General features: G+C 36.9%; 1 protein-coding gene across 4 annotated transcripts in view; it reads left to right on the forward strand.

Moving 5' to 3' along the window:
• Nucleotides 1-21,393, forward strand: part of ANKIB1 (ankyrin repeat and IBR domain containing 1) — a 132,947-nt gene that overhangs the window by 14,553 nt on the left and 97,001 nt on the right. The window lies entirely within an intron of this gene.

The raw sequence follows: 21,393 nt of genomic DNA on the forward strand, positions 1-21,393 counted from the left end.
CAAATACATAGGACTCTGTTTCTTGTTTTCTGATATCTGAGAATTTCCAGTCTCAGACTGGGGGTGGTTATGACTTGGAAAACAGGGAATAACATGAGGAAGTCCTTAACCTTAATTATATTTCATTGCTATGGCAATAGAATGTGGTAGGATCTTAATGCTAAGATTCACTACCAGTAACTAAAAATATATAAAGTATAAATGAATTCTTTCAGCTCCAAATCAATACTTGAATATCAAGAGGTAGTAGTAGGGGCTTTGCTGAGAACACAGATACTGCTACATAGCTTAAGATGAGCTTTGGGGGATCCCTGGGTGGCGCAGCGGTTTGGCGCCTGCCTTTGGCCCAGGGTGCGATCCTGGAGACCTGGGATCGAATCCCACATTGGGCTCCCAGTGCATGGAACCTGCTTCTCCCTCTGCCTGTGTCTCTGCCTCTCTCTCTCTCTCTCTCTGTGTGACTATCATAAATAAATAAAAATTTTAAAAAATGTTAAAAAAAAAGACGAGCTTTGGGGGGGAGGAGGAGGGGGAAACATAGGTTTGAAGATACACATAAGTTTAGTGGATACATTAGAACCAATTTAATGTAAAGCAATAGAGAACAGAATAAATTATTCCATCAGATTTTGATATTATTCAAATTATGAGTTAAAGAAATATTTAATCAAATGAAAAATGCTCATGATAAAACCTAAATACACAAGAAAAAAATCCAACTTTATTATACACTATGGAACAGTTCTTCGCTAAAAGAAGGCTATATATATATATATAAACTTGCCAGTTTGTTAATAGTGATTATTACATGGTTGGAGGATTAAAGTGATCTTTTTTTTTAAGATTTTATTTATTAAAAAAAAACATTTATTCATGACAGACACACAGAGAGAGAGAGAGGCAGAGACACAGGCAAGAGAGGGAGAGGGAGAAGCAGGCTCCACGCAGGGAGCCCAACCTGGGACTCGATCCCAGGTCTCCAGGATCACGCCCTGGGCCGAAGGCAGACACTCAACCACTGAGCCACCCAGGCGTCCCTATAGTGATCGTTTTATCTTATTCTTTTTTTTTTTTTTTTTTGAGATTTCATTTATTTATTCATGATAGACACACAGAGAGAGACACACACACACACACAAGCAGGAGAAGCAGGCTCTATGCAGGGAGCCTGACGTGGGACTCCCATCCTGGGACTCCAGGATCACGCTCTCGGCCGAAGGCAGGCGCTAAACCGCTGAGCCACCCGGGCTGCCCTATTTTACTTTATACTTTTCTATTTTCTGTACTTTTCTTTCCAGTTTTATATTCTCTGTATAAGCTTATTAAGTATTTTTAAAAGAAGGAAAAAAGTTCTGAGAACTAGTTATACAGCTGTGTGATTCTAGGCGAATTAGTAATAACGATGATGGCATTACATTGAGTACCTACTATTAAGCAAATACTGAATATATTTTATGTATTTTTGTCCTATTTTATAAAAGTCCAGCAATAGAGGCTTAATTATCTACTTTTACATATTAGGAAAAAGTCTCAAAACTTTTGAGTAGCTTATAAGCTAGCAAATGTTACTGCCAGGGTTCAAACTGAAGTTTGCAGAATTTTCTAAATATGCCAGAAGACCTTTCCAAAATAATTTAACTCTCAAAGCTTGTGTTTCTTTACTGTAAAATGTAGGTGGAATTGTTGTACAGCTTAAATGATACAAGGTACATAAACCATGGGACAAGTTTTCTTCCATGAGATCTTCTTATAGTTACTTCTGGCTTTTTTTTTCAGTCTGCTTCTGCACATGTATTATTCAAGCTGTTATTAAATATGTCCATTAACAGCATTATCTGAAATTTAACACTATAAACAGTACATCTGTAAATTGCATTTCTTCAAAGAAGAGCAAAATTAATCCATCGATTAGCATTTTGTTTTTATAGTTTTAATGTATATATAGTGCAATTTTGCAGTCATTTTTGCAAGTTTGATTTTCATAAGAATCAATGATTTTCACCTTCCTTAAAAGATGTTTTAAGAAACTTGGGGTGGGGTGCCTGGGTGGCTCAGTTGGTTAAGTATCTGACTTCTCAGCTCAGCTCAGGTTTTGATCTCAGTGTTCTAAGTTTGAGTCGCACGTTAGCTCTACACTGGGCATGGAGTCTATTTACAAAACAAAACAAAACAAAACAAAACAGCAGCAGCTTGGTACCTTGTTGAGTTTGGAAGGATTTATGTTCCTTGCCAGAGTTCTGAACCAGTTGAGAGGTCAAAACAGTAAGCATATCCAGTTTTTTTTTTCTCTCCAGATCAGATTTTCTAAAGTCCCTGAGGTAGATGAGGGTCAGGAATATTTTACCAATTGGGCTCCTTGCAAATGGAGGAAATCATTAGAAAGGGGGAAAAGCATACTCTGAAAACCTTTCTCAAGTCTCATACTTTGTTTAGAAATTAGTGTAAAAGGCTGCTGAAATACCTAAACAGGGTGAATTGAGTCTGACTGGTAACTTTTATAGTCAGCAAGATGGATGGATGAATGGATAGATAGAGTTTGCTTACTCTGATGTTCAGAGTTGTACTGTTGCTTATGGGTAAATTAAACACCTTCCAGAAAATCCAGGACAAGTATGGTTTCAAGTATTACATTTAGGCTCTATATTTTTCTACTTGAGTGTCTTAATTTTGGATTTAGAAGATATGGATACTCTTACTATGTAACCCTTTGAATTTGGCTCCTTGAACTCAGTATAATGCCTTTAGGTTTCATCCACTTTGTGGCATTTCATTTGTTGAATAGGTGATTTGTGAATACTTTCTCCCACTCAGTAGATTGTCTTTTCATTCAGTCTCATAAGAACTGTCTTTTGCTTAAATTATTACTTTTTTTCATTTACAGGTTATGATTTTGGTATCCTATTAAGAAGTCTACTTAATTTCAGCTCATGAAGGTTTTCTCCTCAAAGCTTTATAGTTTTTAGATCTATGAACCATTTTTAGTTGATTTTGTGTAAGTTGTCCTTGCATCTTAAATTATGGTTCGTTTTCTTGCTTGCTTTTTTTGCCTTTTTTTTTTTTTTTTTGCATGTGGATATCTAGTTGAACCCCACTACTTAAAACCTCTCTTTCCTTTGTTGAATTCCTTCTGCACCCTTGTCAAAAATGAACTGACCATATTTGTATGAGTGTATCTCTGGACTCTTGTTTTCTGTTCTGTGAATCTTTGTTTTTATTTCTTTGCCAATTGCACACTGTCTTAATTATTATAGTGTTAGAGTAAGTCTTAAATTAGTATTTTTTCCAACAGCTTTATTCTTTTAAGAACTGTTTTTAATTTTTCTAGTTCCCTTGCTTTTCCATATAAATTTTAGGATTAGCTTGTTTAAATCCATAAAAATTCCTGCTAGGATTTTTATTGTAATTGTATTAACTCTGTAGGTCAGTTTGTGGAGAATTGACATCTCTAATTCTGTCGAGTCTATAAAAGTTTTTTAAAAGACTAATAGTCTTCATAGAGATGAAATGTTACATGCATGATCCAAAAATAGAATACTAATAGATTGCTATAGGAAAAGGAAAAACCAAGTGACAAGAAAGAACTATGGAATTTAAACATGATAACTTTAATTCCATAGAATAGCTGGAAGATAAAGTTAGGGAAATCTCCCTGAAAGTAGAACAAAAAGGCAGAGGTAAAGAAGGAGAGAAAGATTAGAAATTTAGAGGATATAGCTAAGAAATCCATTATCTGGGACTCCTGGGTGACTCAGCGGTTGAGCATCTGCTTTTAGCTCAGGGCGTGATCCTGGAGCTCTGGAATCGAGTCCCACATCGGGCTTCCTGCATGGAGCCTGTTTCTCTCTCTGCCTGTGTTTCTGCCTCTCTCTCTTTCTCTGTCTCTCATGAATAAATAAAATCTTTAAAAAAATTCATTATCCAAATAATAGGAGTTCTAGAAAGGGAGAATAGAAATTAAGAGACAGAGATGATCAAAGAATATGGCCTAAAACTGAATTAAGCTCATAGATCTCCATTTTGGAAAAATAAATTTTAAAAAAATTACACAACTTTATAAAAACAGAAAATAGGATGACGGGAACTGAGGAGAGTTTAATGGGTGCAGACTTTCATCTTGAGAAAATGGAAAAATTCTGGAGATGGATGTTGATGTTAGTTAAACAGCAATGTGAATGTACTTAATGCCACTGATCAGTAAATTTACAAATAGTTAAAACGGTAAATTTTATGTTAAAGTAAAAAGGAATAATAGAGGAGACAGTAGCAGATGAAAGACTTCAAAAATGTTTGAAAGCTGAGGAGCAGTCACACAAAAGATAACTGATTTAGCAAAACTAAACTGATGAAGCAAAGGTCAAATGTAATTCTATAATTGTGAAAGAAAAAAGGAGCAAGCTGATTTATGTTATAGCACACCAGAAAAGCACAGGAGTTGGAGGCACAGGTAGCTCTGAATGAAGAAGGAATATGGCTGAAAACAAGAAAGAATTAAAAATCTTGTGAGGAGTACAAACCAGCCAGATCCTTTGTCCATTCTGTGCAGCTGAGCTATTGCTCCATTTTTGTCCTGGAAGAAGACAGGAGATACATCAACTACACAGGGTTTGCCAGAAGCACAGGGACAGACAGCCCAGGGAGATGCACCATTCTGGAAATGGCATTAGATAGAATTATACATACTAAATGGTAAGACTTGCCCCAGCTTCCTTCTTCCATTTAGCCTGAAAGAATAGACCTAAACATTCTGCATTTTGGGTGCACAGTGAAATAGCCCAGCCAGTTTCATGCTACAGTGCACCCTGCTTGTTGCCAAGCCTTGCTATTATAAATAATGCCAAAATAGGCATCAATATACAAGTCTCTTTATGTACTTTCCAGGGGTTATCCCAGGACAATATGTTCATTTTTTGTAACACAACCCACAGTAAATAATTTTATGTATTATGATTTAAGTATACACAAACACAGGCATGCAGGCAACATTATGTATTATGTATGTATTTATGTATTTATTTGAAATAAAAGTTTCACAAAACTACTCATATTACATATGTTCTGATATTTTAGCTTTATATTAAATAAGTTGGCCCTCTTGTACCTCATTTAAATATAGAAAATTAGAGTCATATACAGATGACTATATATATATATATATATATAGTAGAATTCCTTGGCCTACAATATACTTCTCTTCAACATGAATAAATATTATAAAATTATAAAATCATTTTCCAAATTACACTTCCCACCAGCAATGTTTAAGCATTCCAACTTGTGTTTCCAGAGTCTTCTACTAATCTAATAACCAGAAATGACATCTGTAACAGACATTGTATGTATGCTGACCAACTTTTATTTTTTAATCTTTTTTTTCTTCTTCTGTCAACTATGGAAAAATTAAAAGGTCAATACTCTATTCCTAGCTCTCCATGCAGTTAGAAGTAGCTATGTGATCCAATTTTGACTAATATAAGACACCAAGCTTGCAGTCTAGGGCTGTGGCAGCCATTTTATGACCACATAGGTGAAAAAAGCATGCTAAGAATGACAGACTATAAAAATAGGAGGAAGCACTCAGGACATTGAAGACATTGTGTAACTTATATAAGAATTCTGAGTTATCTCCTTCTGGATTTATAATTACATTGATAAAAATAAACCCTTATCTGTTTAAAGCCACATTTTAGGTTTTTGGGGTTCACTCCTCTGTCAATTGCCTGTTAGTTCCTATAATAATTAGCTTAAACTTAATTATTCCATAGCAACAAATGACTACAAAGTTTAAGGGACTTATAACAAGAAACATTTCTTTTTTCATTCACTTAAACCTGTCAGCTGCATATCTGCTTCAGATATTCTGGGACCCAAGCTGAAGAAGTTTCCTGCCTGGGTCTTGTGACAATGAGTAAAAGAGCAATGGTCGAACCACAGAATGGCTCTTAAAACTTTGGTTCGGAAATGTCATGCGTCATTTCTACATACATTTCAAAGCAAGATAAATAGCCAAAGGTGTTGTAAATGGGCAGGGAAGTATAATCTTTACACAGAGAGGGCAATGAATAATTGAGGACAATAATACAATTATCAGTATATCCTTTTGCATTTTGTTCTTACCAGTATGTAAAATTTCTTTATACATTCCAGATAGTAAACTTGTGAGTTTAGCTTTTACACTTAGAAGACTAGAATCCAGGGATCCCTGGGTGGCGCAGCGGTTTGGCGCCTGCCTTTGGCCCAGGGCGCGATCCTGGAGACCCGGGATCGAATCCCACGTCGGGCTCCCGGGTTGCATGGAGCCTGCTTCTCCCTCTGCCTGTGTCTCTGCCTCTCTCTCTCTCTGTAGCTATCATAAATAAATGAAAAAATAATAATAAAAATTAAAAAAAAAAAAAAGAAGACTAGAATCCAGTCTTGATTTAGGTTTTCTGTATGTTCTTTTTTTTTTTTTTTAAGATTTTATGTATTTATTCATGAGAGACACTGAGAGAAAGGCAGAGACATAGACAGGGGGAGAAGCAGGCTCTCTGTGGGGAACCTGATGCAGGACTTGATCCCAGGACCCTGGGATCATGACCTGAGCCAAAGGCAGATGCTCAACCACTGAGCCACCCAGGTGCCCCAATTTTTGTATATGTTCTGAAGTAAAGGTCAAGGTTCATTTTTTTCCATATGGTTGTCCATTATTCCAGCATCATTCAATGAAAGGACTTAACTTTTTCACATCGCATTGTCTTGGCACCCTTGTTGAAAATCATAGTGCTTTTTAAGTGTAAATCTATTTCAGAGCACTTTATTCTTTTACATTGATCTCTTTGTTGAACCTTATGCCAGTACCATACCATCTTAAGTAGGTCTTGAAATCAGGTGATAAAATTTTCTAATTTGTTTCCTTTTTCAAGATTGCTTATGATATTCTGGGATTTCACACTTCTATATTTAGTCTTCCAGTCTATGAACATGGTTTCTCTCTCCATATTTTTAGGTCTTTAATCCCAACAATACTTATTTCAGCACAGAAGTCTTTCACATCCTGTATTACATTTATTCTTTTTTTTTTTAAGATTTATTTATGAGAGAGAGAGAGAGAGAGGCAGAGACACAGGACGGGGGAGAAGCAGGCTCCATGCCGGGAGCCGGACGTGGGACTCGATCCCGGGATTCCAGGATCATGCCCTGGGCCAAAGGCAGGCGCTAAACCGCTGAGCCACCTAGGGATCCCATATTACATTTATTCTTAAGTATATTTTTGACATTAAATGTAAATAGAATTTTTTTTTAAAGATTTTATTTATTTATTCATGAGAGACACAGAGAGAGAGGCAGAGACGTAGAGGGAGAAGCAGGCTCCTTGCAGGGGGCCCGATGCGGGGCTTGATCCCCAGAACCCAGGATCACGACCTGAGCCAAAGGCAGATGCTCAACAACTGAACCACCCAGGCATCCCTAAATGTAAACAGAATTTAAAATTCTTTTTTTCCAATTGCTTGCTGCTAATAATTTTTGTTTTATCTTTTGAAGTTTAGTATTTGTAATTTTTATTTCGTATGAAGTATATTACTAAGATTATATCAAGGAAAAATGACTATCATATTTACCAAATAATCACCTCAATTTGGTACATTTCTTTTTCTCCCTCTCCTCATGGCATTTATTTATTTATTTATGAATTAATTTGACATGTTAACAGTGTATATGTTTAAAGTGTACAGCATCTTTTTCTTCTTTTTTAAGATTTTATTCATTTATTTGAAAGAGAGAGGAGAGGAGAGGAAGGAGCAGAGGGAGAGGGACAAGCAGACTCCACATTGAGCATGGAGCCTGAAGCAGGGTCATTCCTACAATTCTGAGATTGTGACCCGAGCTGAAATCAAGAGTCAGATACTTAATCAACTGAGTCACCCAGGCACCCCAGCAACATGTTACTTTGATACCTTTATATATTGCAATTTGATTACCAATATAGTGATATTTATTATATTACATAATTATAGTATCATTGTTTATATTCATTATATCATGTCATAGATCTCTGTGGCTTATTGGTTCCTTATTATAGGTTTGTACCCTTAAGCTCCATAATTCTTATCCCTTAGTCCTGTAACTACTATTATACACCCTTTTTTAAAGATTTTTTGATTCCACACATAAATGGTATCCTACAGTACTTGTTTTTTTTTCTGTCTGACTTATCTCTCTTAGCATAATGTGCTCAAGATCCATCCACATTGTTGTATATGGGAGGATATCTTTTCTCGTGGCTGAGTAATACTCCATTATGTATATGTAACACATCTTTTTTATCCATTTATCCATTGATAGGCATTTGGTTTGCTTCCGTATCTTGGCTTTTGTGAATAATGCTGTGATACACATGGAAGTCCATATAACTCATAAAATTCCTGTTTTCATTTCCTTTGGGTATATACCCATAAGTGGTGTTGGATTATATAGTTCCATGAATCTATTTTTAATTTTTTTAAGGAACCTCTGTATTTTCCATAGTGGTTGGACCAATTTACTATTCCCACTGGCTATGTATAAGGGTATGCCTTTCACCACATCCTCATCAGCATCTGTTGTCTTTTGTCTTCTTGATAGCCATTCTAACAGGTTTGGGGTGATATCTCATTGTGGTTTTAATTTGTATGTTCCTGATGATTAGTGATGTTTGAACATCCTTAATGTGTTTATTGACCATTTTGATGTCCTCTTTAGAGTAATGTCTATTTAGTTCCTCTGCCGCGTTTTTTAATTGGATTGTTTAGCTTTTTGTTATTGAGCGATGTTTTGGGAATAGAAAAACAATGGGTGTTTTTATTTACCTCAGTTATCAAGTAAAGAACCAAGCATTTCTACTCCCTGTGTTTCTTTCTCACTAGACTATTAAAGTAGTATTGTGACATTAGAGGTTAATCAGTCCCTCATCCTTCTCCCTGATGATGATCTTCAAATACCTTATTGTGAATAAAAAGACTAACGTTAGCAGGAAATTGGCTCTGTCCCTTCTTTTGTTCCTTCTACTTCTCTTAGTATTGTCCTGTTTAGTAGGTATAATGCTAATAACCTTCCAGTATACAGAAATTGGATGTTTATCTGAAATTTTACCATAATTTGGGGCACTTGGGTGGCTGTCAGTTAAGTATCCAACTCTTGATTTCAGCTCCGGTCTTGATCTCAGGGTCATGAGTTTAATTAAGCTCTGTGTTGGGCTCCATGGGCATGGAATCTACTTTAAAAAATTATCATAATTTAAAACTCCTAAAATGGAAATTTGATTAAATTTTTAACATTCGCATACACTCAGTTTCAAAAGTTAAGCATCCAACTCTTGGTTTCAGCTCAAGTTGAGATCTCAGGATGGTGAGATCCAGTCCCATATCCGACTCTGAGCTCAGCACAAAGTGTGCTTAAGATTCTTCTCTCTCTCTCTCCTTGTGTCCTTTTCTGCCACACTCACTTATGCATGTGCTTGCTTTCATAAATAAATAAATACATACATACATACATACATACATACCTTTTTAAAAAAAAGTTAGAAAACTCCTTTAGTTGATATTATAATTTCCTTAGTAGTGATGTATATTTAGTATATACTGTTTAAAGTCATAGATTTTAGGTACCATACTCGAGTATTTTTCAGTGTTATTATTTCAGATCTTTTTAGGTTTTCTTAGAACTTTCTCAAATTAGTGACAGTGTTAATTGTAAGAATTATCATGACCTGCATGAATTTAATCTTTTAATAGGAAAATATGAGAGAATATTAGTTTGCATAAAACAATTTACTTCTCCTTAGTCTGGAAGTTCTAGTAGGCAGAACACACTGAATTTAAATTAGAGTATCTTGACAAATGGGGACCAACCTTTTTAACAATATTGAATATAAAGCATGTTGGCTGTTCTTTCTGCATAAGTATGTGCATTTTTCTTTAAAATTAATTTTATTCAAACATTTTCAAGTGAAGTAAAATACCTCTTGAGTATAAACCATGTCACACAAACATGCTAGCAGCAAACATGGGGTTTGGACTGATAGTTCTATGAGTTCCCTGTATATTACAGAAATCTCATGTAATGTTACTCAGATTCCTTAACTTAGTGGATGTAAAAGGTCTAACACAAATTTATCCTGTTTTATTTATTTTTTTTAAGATTTTATTTATTCATGAGAGACACAGAGAGAGAGAGTGAGGCAGAGACACAGGCAGAGGGAGAAGCAGGCTCCATGCAGAAGTCCGATGTGGGACTCGATCCTGGGACTCCAGGACCATGCCTTGGACCGAAGGCAGGCGCTAAACTGCTGAGCCACCCAGGGATCCCCATTTGTCCTTTTTTAAATCTGATGTATCCCTGGCATATTTTTTTTTGATAATTTTGTTTGCCTTATTTTAATGCACATGGGTATTCAGTTTAGTATAAGTAACTAGTTTCTAGGACTACTTAAAGTGAATTAGAAGGACGTAATGATCAGACACTAATTGCACAACTTGGGTTGGAACATTCATCATTTGTCTAGTGGTCAGATTTTGAGCTCTTTCAACTGTCCTAAAGTTATGAACCAAAAGGCAGGGATCCTTGGGTGGCGCAGGGATCCCTGGGTGGCGCAAGAGATCCCTGGGTGGCGCAGCGGTTTAGCGCCTGTCTTTGGCCGGGGGCACGATCCTGGAGACCCAGGATCGAATCCCACGTCGGGCTCCCAGTGCCTGGAGCCTGCTTCTCCCTCTGCCTGTGTCTCTGCCTCTCTCTCTCTCTCTCTCTGTGACTATCATAAATAAATAAATAAATAAATAAATAAATAAATAAATAAATAAATAAATAAATAAATAAATACATACATACAAAAGGCAGAAAAATTTTCTGGTAAAAAAAAAAAGCAGGCACAAGGAGCATATATTTCTTTTTCTTAAATGCCTTCTATTTTAGACATTGTGCTAAGTACTTATACAATAACTCATGCCCATCATATGGTCAGGGAAACAAATGCAGAGAGATTAACACAAAGATTAGGATTCAAGTTGCGTTTTTGGTTGTTTTTTTTTTTAAGATTTAATTTAATTTCTTAGAGTTTTTTAGGTTCACAGCAAAATTGAAAGGAAGGTACAGAGATTTCCCATATAGCTCCCTTACCAACTTACAAGACTTTCCACATTATCAACGTTACTTACCAAAGTGGTATATTTGTTACATTTGATGAATCTACATTAAAATGTAATAAAGTTACCTTAGGGTTTAACTCGTGGTGTTGTGCATTTTATGGATTTGGACAAATGTATAATGATATATATATATCCATCATTATAATATACAGAGTATTTTCAGTGCCTTAAAAATTCTCTGTGGTCCACCTATTCATCCCTGTCTTGCCTCAACCCTTGGCAACCATTTATCTTGTCTCTTTAGGTTTTGCATTTTCCAGAGTAATATATAATTGAAATTGTACAGTTTGTAGCCTTTTCAGATTGGTTCTTTCACTTAGTAATGTGCACTTAAGGTTCCTCTGTGTGTTTTTATGGCTTAATGCTCATTTCTTTTTAGTGCTGAATAATATTCCATTGTCTGGAGTACTACAGTTCATCCATTCATCTGTTGAAGGGCATCTTGTTTGCTCCTAGGTTTTGGTAATTATGAGTAAAGCTGCTATAAACATCTGTGTACAGGTTTTTGTGTGGGTACTAAGGATTGTGATTACTAGATCACATGGTAAGTATTTGTGTAGTTTTGTAAGAAACCACCGAACTGTCTTGCAGAATGTACTATTTTGCATTCTTCCCAGCAATGAATGATATTTATGTTGTTCCATATACTTGCCAGCATTAGATACTGTCAGTATTCCAGATTTTGGCCATTCTAATAGGTAAATAGTGGTACCTCAGGGTTACTTTAATTTGCATTTTTTCATGACATATCATGTACATTATCTTCTAATGTACTTATTTGCCATCTATATATCTTTTTTGGTGAGGTGGCTCTTAAGATCATTAGCCCATTTCTTTAAAGCAGAATTTTTTTGCGGATATTTAAGAGTTATTTACATGCTTTGGATAGTAGTCCTTTATCAGATATATCTTTTGCAACTATTTTCTCCTAGTCTGTGGCTTGTCTTCTCATTTTCTTGACTTTGTCTTTCACAGAGAAGGTTTTAATTTTAATGAAGTCCAGCCTATTCATTATTTCTTTCATAGATTGTACCTTTGGGATCATATCTAAGAAATCATCACTATGGGGCACCTGGCTAAGTCGATGACTTGAGATAATGACTTTGGCTCAGGTCATTATCTCAGCATCCTGGGATCTAGCCCAGCATCCAGCTGTCTGCTCAGCAGGGTGTCTGCTTCTCCCTGTCCCTTTCCCTCTTCTGCTGCCCCCTGCTCTCTTTCTCTCTCTCATATAAATAAGTAAAATCTTAAAAATTTGTTTAAAAATAAAAAATCACCACTATACCTGAGTTCATCTAGGTTTTCTCCTATGCTAACTTCTAGGAGTTTTATAATTTTGAGTTTTACATTTAAAGTCAGTGATCCATTTTCAGTTGATTTTTGTGAAGGGTATAAGGTCTTTGTCTAAATTCATTTTTTTGCATATAGATGTCCAGTAGTTCCAGCACGATTTGTTGAAAAGACTGTCATTGCTCCATTGTATTGTCTTTTTCAAAGATCATTTGACTATACTTACATGGGTTTCTTTGGAGTTGTTTTGTTCTGTTGATTTGTCTTTCTTGTTACACTGTCTTGATTACTGTAGCTCCCTAGTAAATCTTGAAGTTGGGTAGCATCAGTCCTCCAACTTTGTTCTTCTCCTTCAGACTCCGGTCTTTTTCCTCTCCATATAAATTTTAGAATCATTTTGTCAATATCCAGGAATAAGTTGCTGGAATTTTTATTGGGACTGGGTCGAATCTTATAGGAAAGAACTGACATCTTGACAATACTGAGTCTTCCTATCCATTAATATGAAATATTTCATCATTTTAAGTTTTTTCTTTGATTTCATTAATCAGTTTTGTAGTTTTCCTCATGTAAATCTTGTATATATATATATTTTTTTTAATATTTTATTTATTCTTGAGAGACAGAGAGAGAGAGAGAGGCAGAGACACAGGCAGAGGGAGAAGCAGGCTCCGTACAGGGAGCCCGACTTGGGACTCCATCCTGGGTCTCCAGGATCATGCCTGGGCTGAAAACAGCACTAAACTGCTGAGGCACCCGGGCTGCCCAAACCTTGTATATATTTTTAGATTTATCTCTAAGTATTTCATATATTTGGATTATTATATAAGTAGTATTTTTTTCATTAATTTTTTTAAAGATTTATTTATTTATTTGTTCACGACAGACATAGAGAGAAAGAGGCAGAGACACAGGCAGAGGGAGAAACAGGCTCCATGCTGGGATCCCAACGCTGGACTTGATCCTGGGACTCCAGGACCGCACCCTGGGCCAAAGGCAGGTGCTAAACCACAGAGCCACCCAGGGATCCCCAAGTAGTATTTTTTATTTCAAATTTCACTCATTCGTTGCTGGCATATAGGAAAGCAATTGAATTTTTTCTGAGAGTGAGAGAGAGAGAGAGAGATTGTGAGCACACACATGGAAGAGGGAGAGAGACAATCTTAAGCTCAGCTCCATGCGGAGCCCGATGCAGGAATCTCATGACCCTGAGATCATGACCTCAGCTGAAATGGGTCATGACCTAAGCTGAAATCAAGAGTAGGATGCTCAATTGACTCAGCTGCCAACGTGCCCCAGCAATTGACTTTTGTATATTAACCTTGTATTGCAACCTTGCTATAATTGTTTATTAGTTCCAGTAGTTTTTTGGTCCATTTTTTGGATTCTCTGCATAAATGATCATGCCATCTATGAAGAAATATGATTTTCTTTCTTCACAATCTATATACTGTTTATTTCCTTATCTTGTCTTATTTGCATTAGCTAGAACCTCCAGTATGATATTGAAAAGTACCTGTTCTGAGCAGACTGGGTGGCTTAGCGGTTTAGTGCCACCTTCAGTCCAGGGTCTGATCCTGGAGACCCCGGATCGAGTCCCATGTTGAGCTCCCTGCATGGAGCCTGCTTCTCCCTCTGCCTGTGTCTCTGCCTCTCTCTCCATCTCTCATGAATAAGTAAATAAAATCTTAAGAAAAAAAGTTTGGTTATAGCAAAAAAATTCGAAGAAAATCAGCAAAGGGAAAGATACATGGGGCAAGCTTTCAAGAGTCCTCTCTTTATGGAGTGAAACAGAAGCCACCTATTCCTCCAGGATCAAGTTGTGACATGTGTGAAATGTTGTCTGTTAAGAAAGTTCACTAGAGACTCAGTGCCCAAGGTGTTACTGAAGACTGGTCACATTGGTACCTTTTGCCTAGCATATACCAAAATTCCAGACTCCCAGAAGAAAAGGTATTTAGCATATACTTCAGTGTTTATAGAAACAATTTAGGCACATTGAACCACTCCTATCAGTTAGACAGTGGTGTGAATGCTCATTAATTCTAAGTTTCCAGACACCTGCCAAGGGCTGTTCCTTGTAACCAGGCTTTTCTAAGGACAGGAGTCTCAAGCCTGCTACGTTAACTATTTCTGCACAGTCCATCACTTTAGTACTTGGCCAAGGCATCTTGATACCTATGCCTTTACGTTGTTCAGAAATTAGGCTGAACCTCTAATTAGTAAATGTAATTAACCAGAAAAGTCTATCTTAGAAAGCCAGATGTGTTCTCCTTAAGTTTTTGTATTTAAGTTTCTTTTTTATCTAGCCCAACGCATCATTTAAGACACACAAATCTGACTGATAAGTTGAAGGTGACCTAGATGCCTTCTAGGACTGAAGCAATGTCCTCAATAGTCAGCATACACACAAAGAAATACATTTCTAGAGGCCATATGTAATACCCCTAGAAACAAAGAGTTCACTGTTTTTAAGATACTCCCAGCAGGACATTTTCAGGCAATACAGGTTAACAGAGCCGCTAATGTGACTGCCTACTCTGGGCTCCCACCCTCGGGTTCCCCGTCCAGTCCATTATTTGGTCTCAGGACTGCCTGAAAGCAGACAGTTCCAAACAGATTTGTTTGATCATGACATCAGTTTATCTGCCTGATAAGTATGGACCACATCTAGAAATATTCTACATGGAAAGTATGGGAAATAGGGCTATAAGTTCACTGGCTTGTAGTCAGGACTGTCAGGTGTGATCATAGCTCAGCAGTCATTTTGAATTCAAAATGCTCACAGCCTTTTGGAAAGGCAGCCTCTTTCAGGAAGGGAACACCTCCGAGAATAGTTCCTAGAGACAAAGATCATTGATACTCTTTCCCATGCCTCCCCAGATGCCATATTTTTGTTTTCTCTCTTTTGTTATAAAATCAGTGTCTCACTTAACAATTTTAACTTTATGTTTATTAAATTATTCCCTGTTCTCACCCAGTCTTTTATGCACAAAGATTGGCTACAAGAAAGACAAAAGCATTTTCATAGAAAAATATTTTTTTATAATATGACCAGAAAGACATGCTCAGGAATTGGTCAGGAATAAATCCTTACTATTCAGAATTTTTCAAAATGGGATGATACAGCTTTTCCTCTCTTTTGGCCTGGCTAAATTTCTAGTGAGCAACCTAGAAAAGACCAATCCCCTTTTCTGGACAGCTGTGTATCTAATAATCAGAGTGCCTCACTGAGGGGTGTCTACCAGGAGAAAGGTGATGGAATTAGAATCAGGCTATTAGTCCATTGTTGTAAATTATAACTAACTGAAAGCCTGAACACAAGTCAACAGCAGTGGGCCATCCCCCAGAGGAAGTCTTGAATCCAGTCTGTCAGTACTGAGTAGTGATGATCACATCACCTTGTGATGTCTCCTCCTCCATCTTGCAGCTTTTGGCAGGAATTGCAAGTTAGGAATGCAATTAGCTTCTGCATCAGAAATATAGAGCCGATTAGTAGCCTAATTTTAGATGGTCCCATCAGAGAATAACATTTATTGTGGGCATGTGGATATGACCCAGACAGTCCAGCTGGCATCCATTGATGTTTTCATAGTTTAGGGCCCCACAGAATGGTGTCCTAAATCTGCAGCACTCCTAGAGTCTGAATTCTGTTCATTGAGCCTCTGCTTGCTTTTAGTTCAGTGGAGCTTATGCTGAGGCTAAAGCAACCCGTATCTGACAGCTTCAGGTTTTAGCTAGGGTCAGGCTCAAGCAATTAGGGCCTGTGAATTCAGAATTCCAAAAATGCTGGTAGCTAGTCTTTTACAAAGGTAAGACTCTACAAGGCCCAATAGCTGTGTTCCAAATCCAAGCAATAAGCAAGGCTTTTTTATTAGCCTTTCAATCCTATCAATCTTAGAGTCCAAATTGACCCATTCAAAAATATGTACATCAGCCTGAAAAATCATCAGCGTCTAAGGATCAGAAATTTCTTTTATTTTTTTAAGATTTTATTTAGTCATCAGAGACACAGAGAGGCAGAGACACAGACAGAGGGAGAAGCAGGCTCCATGTAGGGAGCCTGATGCAGGATTTGATCCCAGGTCCCCAGGACCACGCCCCGGGCCAAAGGCATCGCTAAGCTGCTGAGCCACCCAGGCTGCCCAGAAATTTCATTTCAAGAGCTCATTGGCAAGTAAAAATTGCTTTTTAAAACTCCAAAATTTTACCTACATCTAAAGATTGCTTTTCTTTTTATGTTGTCTTTTCTGCAAAGTTTCCAATAGGCAAAATCATTAGTTATGGAGATTGTCTGTTCCTAATATTCAAAGAGTTTAAATTTTGATTTGCTCAGCAGCAGCAGAAAAGCAAGGAAATTTTGTTCCATTACCATTTTTTCTTTGCAGCTTTTCCCAACTGAGATGATCTCTCTGTATGTGAAATTACAAGCATATGATATATACATCAATATTATCCTACATCCAGATATAATAGCTACAAAATACAAAGATACTTTGTGAAAATTTACCTCTTGTCTCATTAATTTATTTAAACATTACTAGAAGTAAATTTAGCATTTACATAGTTAACATTATAGGGATGTCTGTCTAGGGTGTGTGTGTGTGTGTGTGTGTGTGTGTGTGTGTGTGTGTGTGTGTGTGTTGAGCTAGGGGCATATCCGGAAGTGCCAGAGGATTCGGTTGCTGCTGCAGCAGCTAGGTTAAAGAAACTGTTGGAAAGCCCCGCCCTTCTCTGCCATTTTCCTCCTTTAGGTTTATCTAAAGCTTTGCTCCAGTCCTGAGAGCTGATGTAACCGTTTTTCCTCTCATTTGTAGAAGAGAACAGTACAAATTTTTGACATTTTTAGGCTATACAAAGCTTACCTTTGGGAATATCTTTAGGCCCTTTAGCCTCCATCCTGCAAGAAAGAAAAAGAGACATGTCTCAAAAAAAAAAAAAAACAAGAAATAACAAGTGTCAAGGATGTGGATAAAAAGGAACCCTCATACACTGGTGGGAATGTAAATAAATGCAACCACTGTGCGAAGCAGTATGGAGGTTCCTCAAAAAATTAAAAATAGAGATACCATATGATCCAGTAATTTCACTACTGGGTATTTACCCAAAGAAAACTAATTCAAAAAGATAATATGCACCCCTATGTTTATTGCAGCATTATTTATAATAGACAGTAGATATGGAAACAATACGTGTCCATTGATAGACAAATGAGTAAAGAGGATGTGATATCTCCCTCCCTCTCTCTCTTTTTTTCTCTCTCACACACACAGGAATATTATTCAGCCATAAAAAAGAATGAAACCTTGCTGTTTGCAACAACATGGATGGACCTAGAGGGTATGATGCTAAGTGAAATAAATCAGAGAAAGACAAATACCATATGATTTCACTTGTATTATGGAATTTAAAAAACAAAAAGCAGAGACAAGTCATAAATGCAGAGAACAAAGTGGTGGTTGCCAGAGGAGAGAGGGTGGGAAGGTTAGGCAAAATAGGTGGTATATTAAGAGGTACAAACTTCTAGTTAAAAAATATATAAGTCATAGGAGTGAAAAGCACAGTATAGAAATAGTCATTTATATGGTAATAACTTGTATGGTGACAGATGGTAACTGCACTTATTATGAGCAAGCTTAATTTATAGAATTTGTCATTCACTGTGTTGTATACCTGAAACTAATAACATTGTATGTTAACTATACCTTAATTAAATTTTTTTAATTATTTTTTTTAAAAGGTGTCACCTAGGAAATACTCCTCTTCCTCCCTTTCCATGCCCACACACCTCACACCCACCCCTATTTAGCCAATAGAGACAGAAGCAACCAGAGGATCAGTTGAGCCAACTTTAATGGGGATGGGTTTGTCATTTTCAGATTTCTTAGGCAACCTTCATCCCTCACACTGCTGAATAATCAGAGATGCCAAAGTTGCTGAAATTAAGCTATCTGCTGACAGTATTATAGCATCAGAGACTGAAATGTTTATTTTTCAGCACTATGTGAAATTATGTTTATTTTTCAGCACTATGTAAAATTCTGAATTCAAAGTACAAAAAGTAGTTGTGAAGGGGAAGTTAGAGAATATCACATTAACATTTTAAATAGTTGGAAAGTCAAGTATACGAAAGTGGAATATTACCTAAGAAAAATTTCAGCTATCTGAAAAATTTACTCACGTGGAGAGTTCTGAGTTCTGTGATCATTACAGATAATTATGTTTTAATAGGAAATAGAAAAGGAGGAGTAATGTCTTATAGAATAGTTACGTCCCAGGTTTGGACAATTTTCCACTTGTGGATCTCACACTGTTTTTAGTGTTCACCGGCTAGTTTGGCAAAAAGAGGCAGTCAGGTGCTGCCCTTGGCAGCAGTGTTCATGTCTTCCTTTTCTGACTGCAGCATCCTTTTCCACACTGAAAGCTATATGGACATAAACAATATCCAAGAGCAGCCAGAGTGTATTGGATTATCTCATTTTCCTTGGTTAACTGAGAAACCTCAGGCAGCCAAATTGCCACATAGAGGTTTTTTAGTACTATGGTGATAATACCTTTGTGGTTTTTGTAGCCATTGTGTTTTGAATGCTGCCGTATTAAGATACTGTAATAAATCAAAATTAATTTTTAATTCAGGAATGCCTATTACAGAGAAGTTGCCTTCTTTGTTGAAAGATTCTTCTCCACTCAGATCATTTTCATAATACTACTGTCTAACACTCCTAAGTTTTCACGTAAACTAGAGGTATTCATGAACTTCTGGGAAGCCACCAAGGGTAAAGCCACGTTTGACTTTGACGTAATATGCAATTCAAGCTCTTAAACCAGACTTCATTTTAAGCAACATTTCAAGACTTAAGACCTCTTGTGTCCTGCCAAAGATAGGGGTATATATGTGTGTATGCACATTTGCAATGATTTCCAGTGTGAGAGGCTGTTTTCTAGCTTTGTACTCAATTCTAAATCCCTTTCACTTTGTACTTGTAAGTGCAGTTACATAGGAGAGACCTTTATTAATATTGGCACTGACCTATGAATGTAATGAAAATAGAATTAACCTTGGTTCAAAAGATAGTTGAAAAAACACAGTTTTTAAACTTGCCAACAGACACCTGATAAATGATAAAGTCTAGACTACCAGTTATATATCATTCCTGGTATAGAACATAGAGTTGGTGACGTTTTTCTTGAGGTTTCACTGTTAAAAAGAATGAGTATTGAGTAAAGGCAGCAGCTGAATCTTTACAAATGGCTTACAGATCCTGATAGAGGAAGGGAGATAAAATTTATTGAGTACCCAGGATCGTGGGATTGAGCCCCCACATTGGGCTCTGCTCTCAGCAGAAAGTCTTCTTGAGAAGTCTCTCTCTCTCCTCCCTCCTTCACCCTCTCTCTCTCTAAAATAGCTCTTTAAAAAAAATTATTATTATTATTGAGTACCTACCATGCAACAGGCACTGTATTATATATAGATAATCATGACAATCCTGCAGGGTAGGTATGCCTATTTTATAGATGAGGAAATTAAGATATATAGAGATTAAGGGATATGTGCTAGAAACTAGGGAATAGTAAATACAGGATTCCAACCCAATTGTTCTATGCTGTATTCCTTCCATCAAATCAGCAGTTGACAAACCTACAACCCATAGACCAAACCTTCCTGTTTTTTTTAAATGAACTTTTATTAGAACACAACCATACCTGTTCTATTATGTATTGCCTGTGGCTTTCAAGCTACAACAGCAGAATTGACTAGTTGCAACCAAGATCACATGAATCACAAAGCCTAAAATATCTAGTGTCTGGTCCTTTAAAGAAAAAGTTTGGTATGGGTAGAAATATAAGGAAACCAACTTTTGAACAGTCGGAAGGAGGAACTACCCAATCAAGTCTGCCAGTAAAGGTTAGAAAGCCTTCTTAGTTGTGGTGCCTTGTTAACATCCAATTGGATAAACATTTGTGCCAGGCACAGGAATAGGTCCTTAGCAATAAGGAGAAAGCAAACACATGATTAAGGCCTTTGAAGCCTATAGTTGATTAAATTTAGAGGACAAACAGGTAAAGTAAGTAGACTACAGTGATGATCACTATGGTGGAGTGAACAAGAATTCCCTGAGAGATCAAGAAAGACTCCAGAGAAGAGGTGATACTTGAGTTGGACTTCAAAGATAAGACATTTGGCAGTTGTGAAGGATGAGGTATTTGGCAAGTATGAAGGGGAATCCATACCTTCCAAGTTAACAGACCAGTGAGGACAAAGGCACAGAAGCTTACATGTATGTCTCAGAGAAGAATAAACCCTCTATAGCCAGAGTATATAGGATTTCTGGAAAGGAATATGGTTAGAGTTGAAGTTATCAAAGTAAGTTGGGATTAAACTGTATAGGGACTAATATTCCAGGCTAGGAAATATTGTCTGTGTATTGTGTTTCACGCATAGTATATACAGTGATCCTTGAATTAAGTGATATTTGTCAATTTGTGCTTGTGTGTAGCTGTGTGTTAGGATGTGTGTGTTACATTTGGAAATTTTAAAAGATCCATTAAAGCAAGCCAGTCATCAGAAATTGGAACCAAAAGGGGCACGTGGGTGGCTTAGTTGGCAGAGCATGTGACTTGATCTCCAGGTCATGAGCTCAAGCCCCATGTTGGGCATAGAGATTACTTTAAAAAAAATTGGAACCGAAAGAACTGTTTAGACCTCAGGCTCAGACCTGAACATCTGAGATGTTCACTAATTCCACAAGCCCTTAAGTTAATCATAACATACCAGAATTGAAAAGGGAGCTTAGGAACCCTACATACACACATATATATACTCAGTTATCCATTCAACAAATGCCTGATACTACTACTCCTGGGGCTGGATATGATAGTGAAACAAACAAAGGCTGCCCTCACGGAAATTGTTTTAGTGGAGGAGAGAGAAAAGAAGTAAATCATT

This window comes from Nyctereutes procyonoides, unplaced genomic scaffold, assembly GCF_905146905.1.
Source record: "Nyctereutes procyonoides isolate TBG_1078 unplaced genomic scaffold, NYPRO_anot_genome, whole genome shotgun sequence".
Lineage (NCBI taxonomy): Eukaryota > Metazoa > Chordata > Mammalia > Carnivora > Canidae > Nyctereutes > Nyctereutes procyonoides.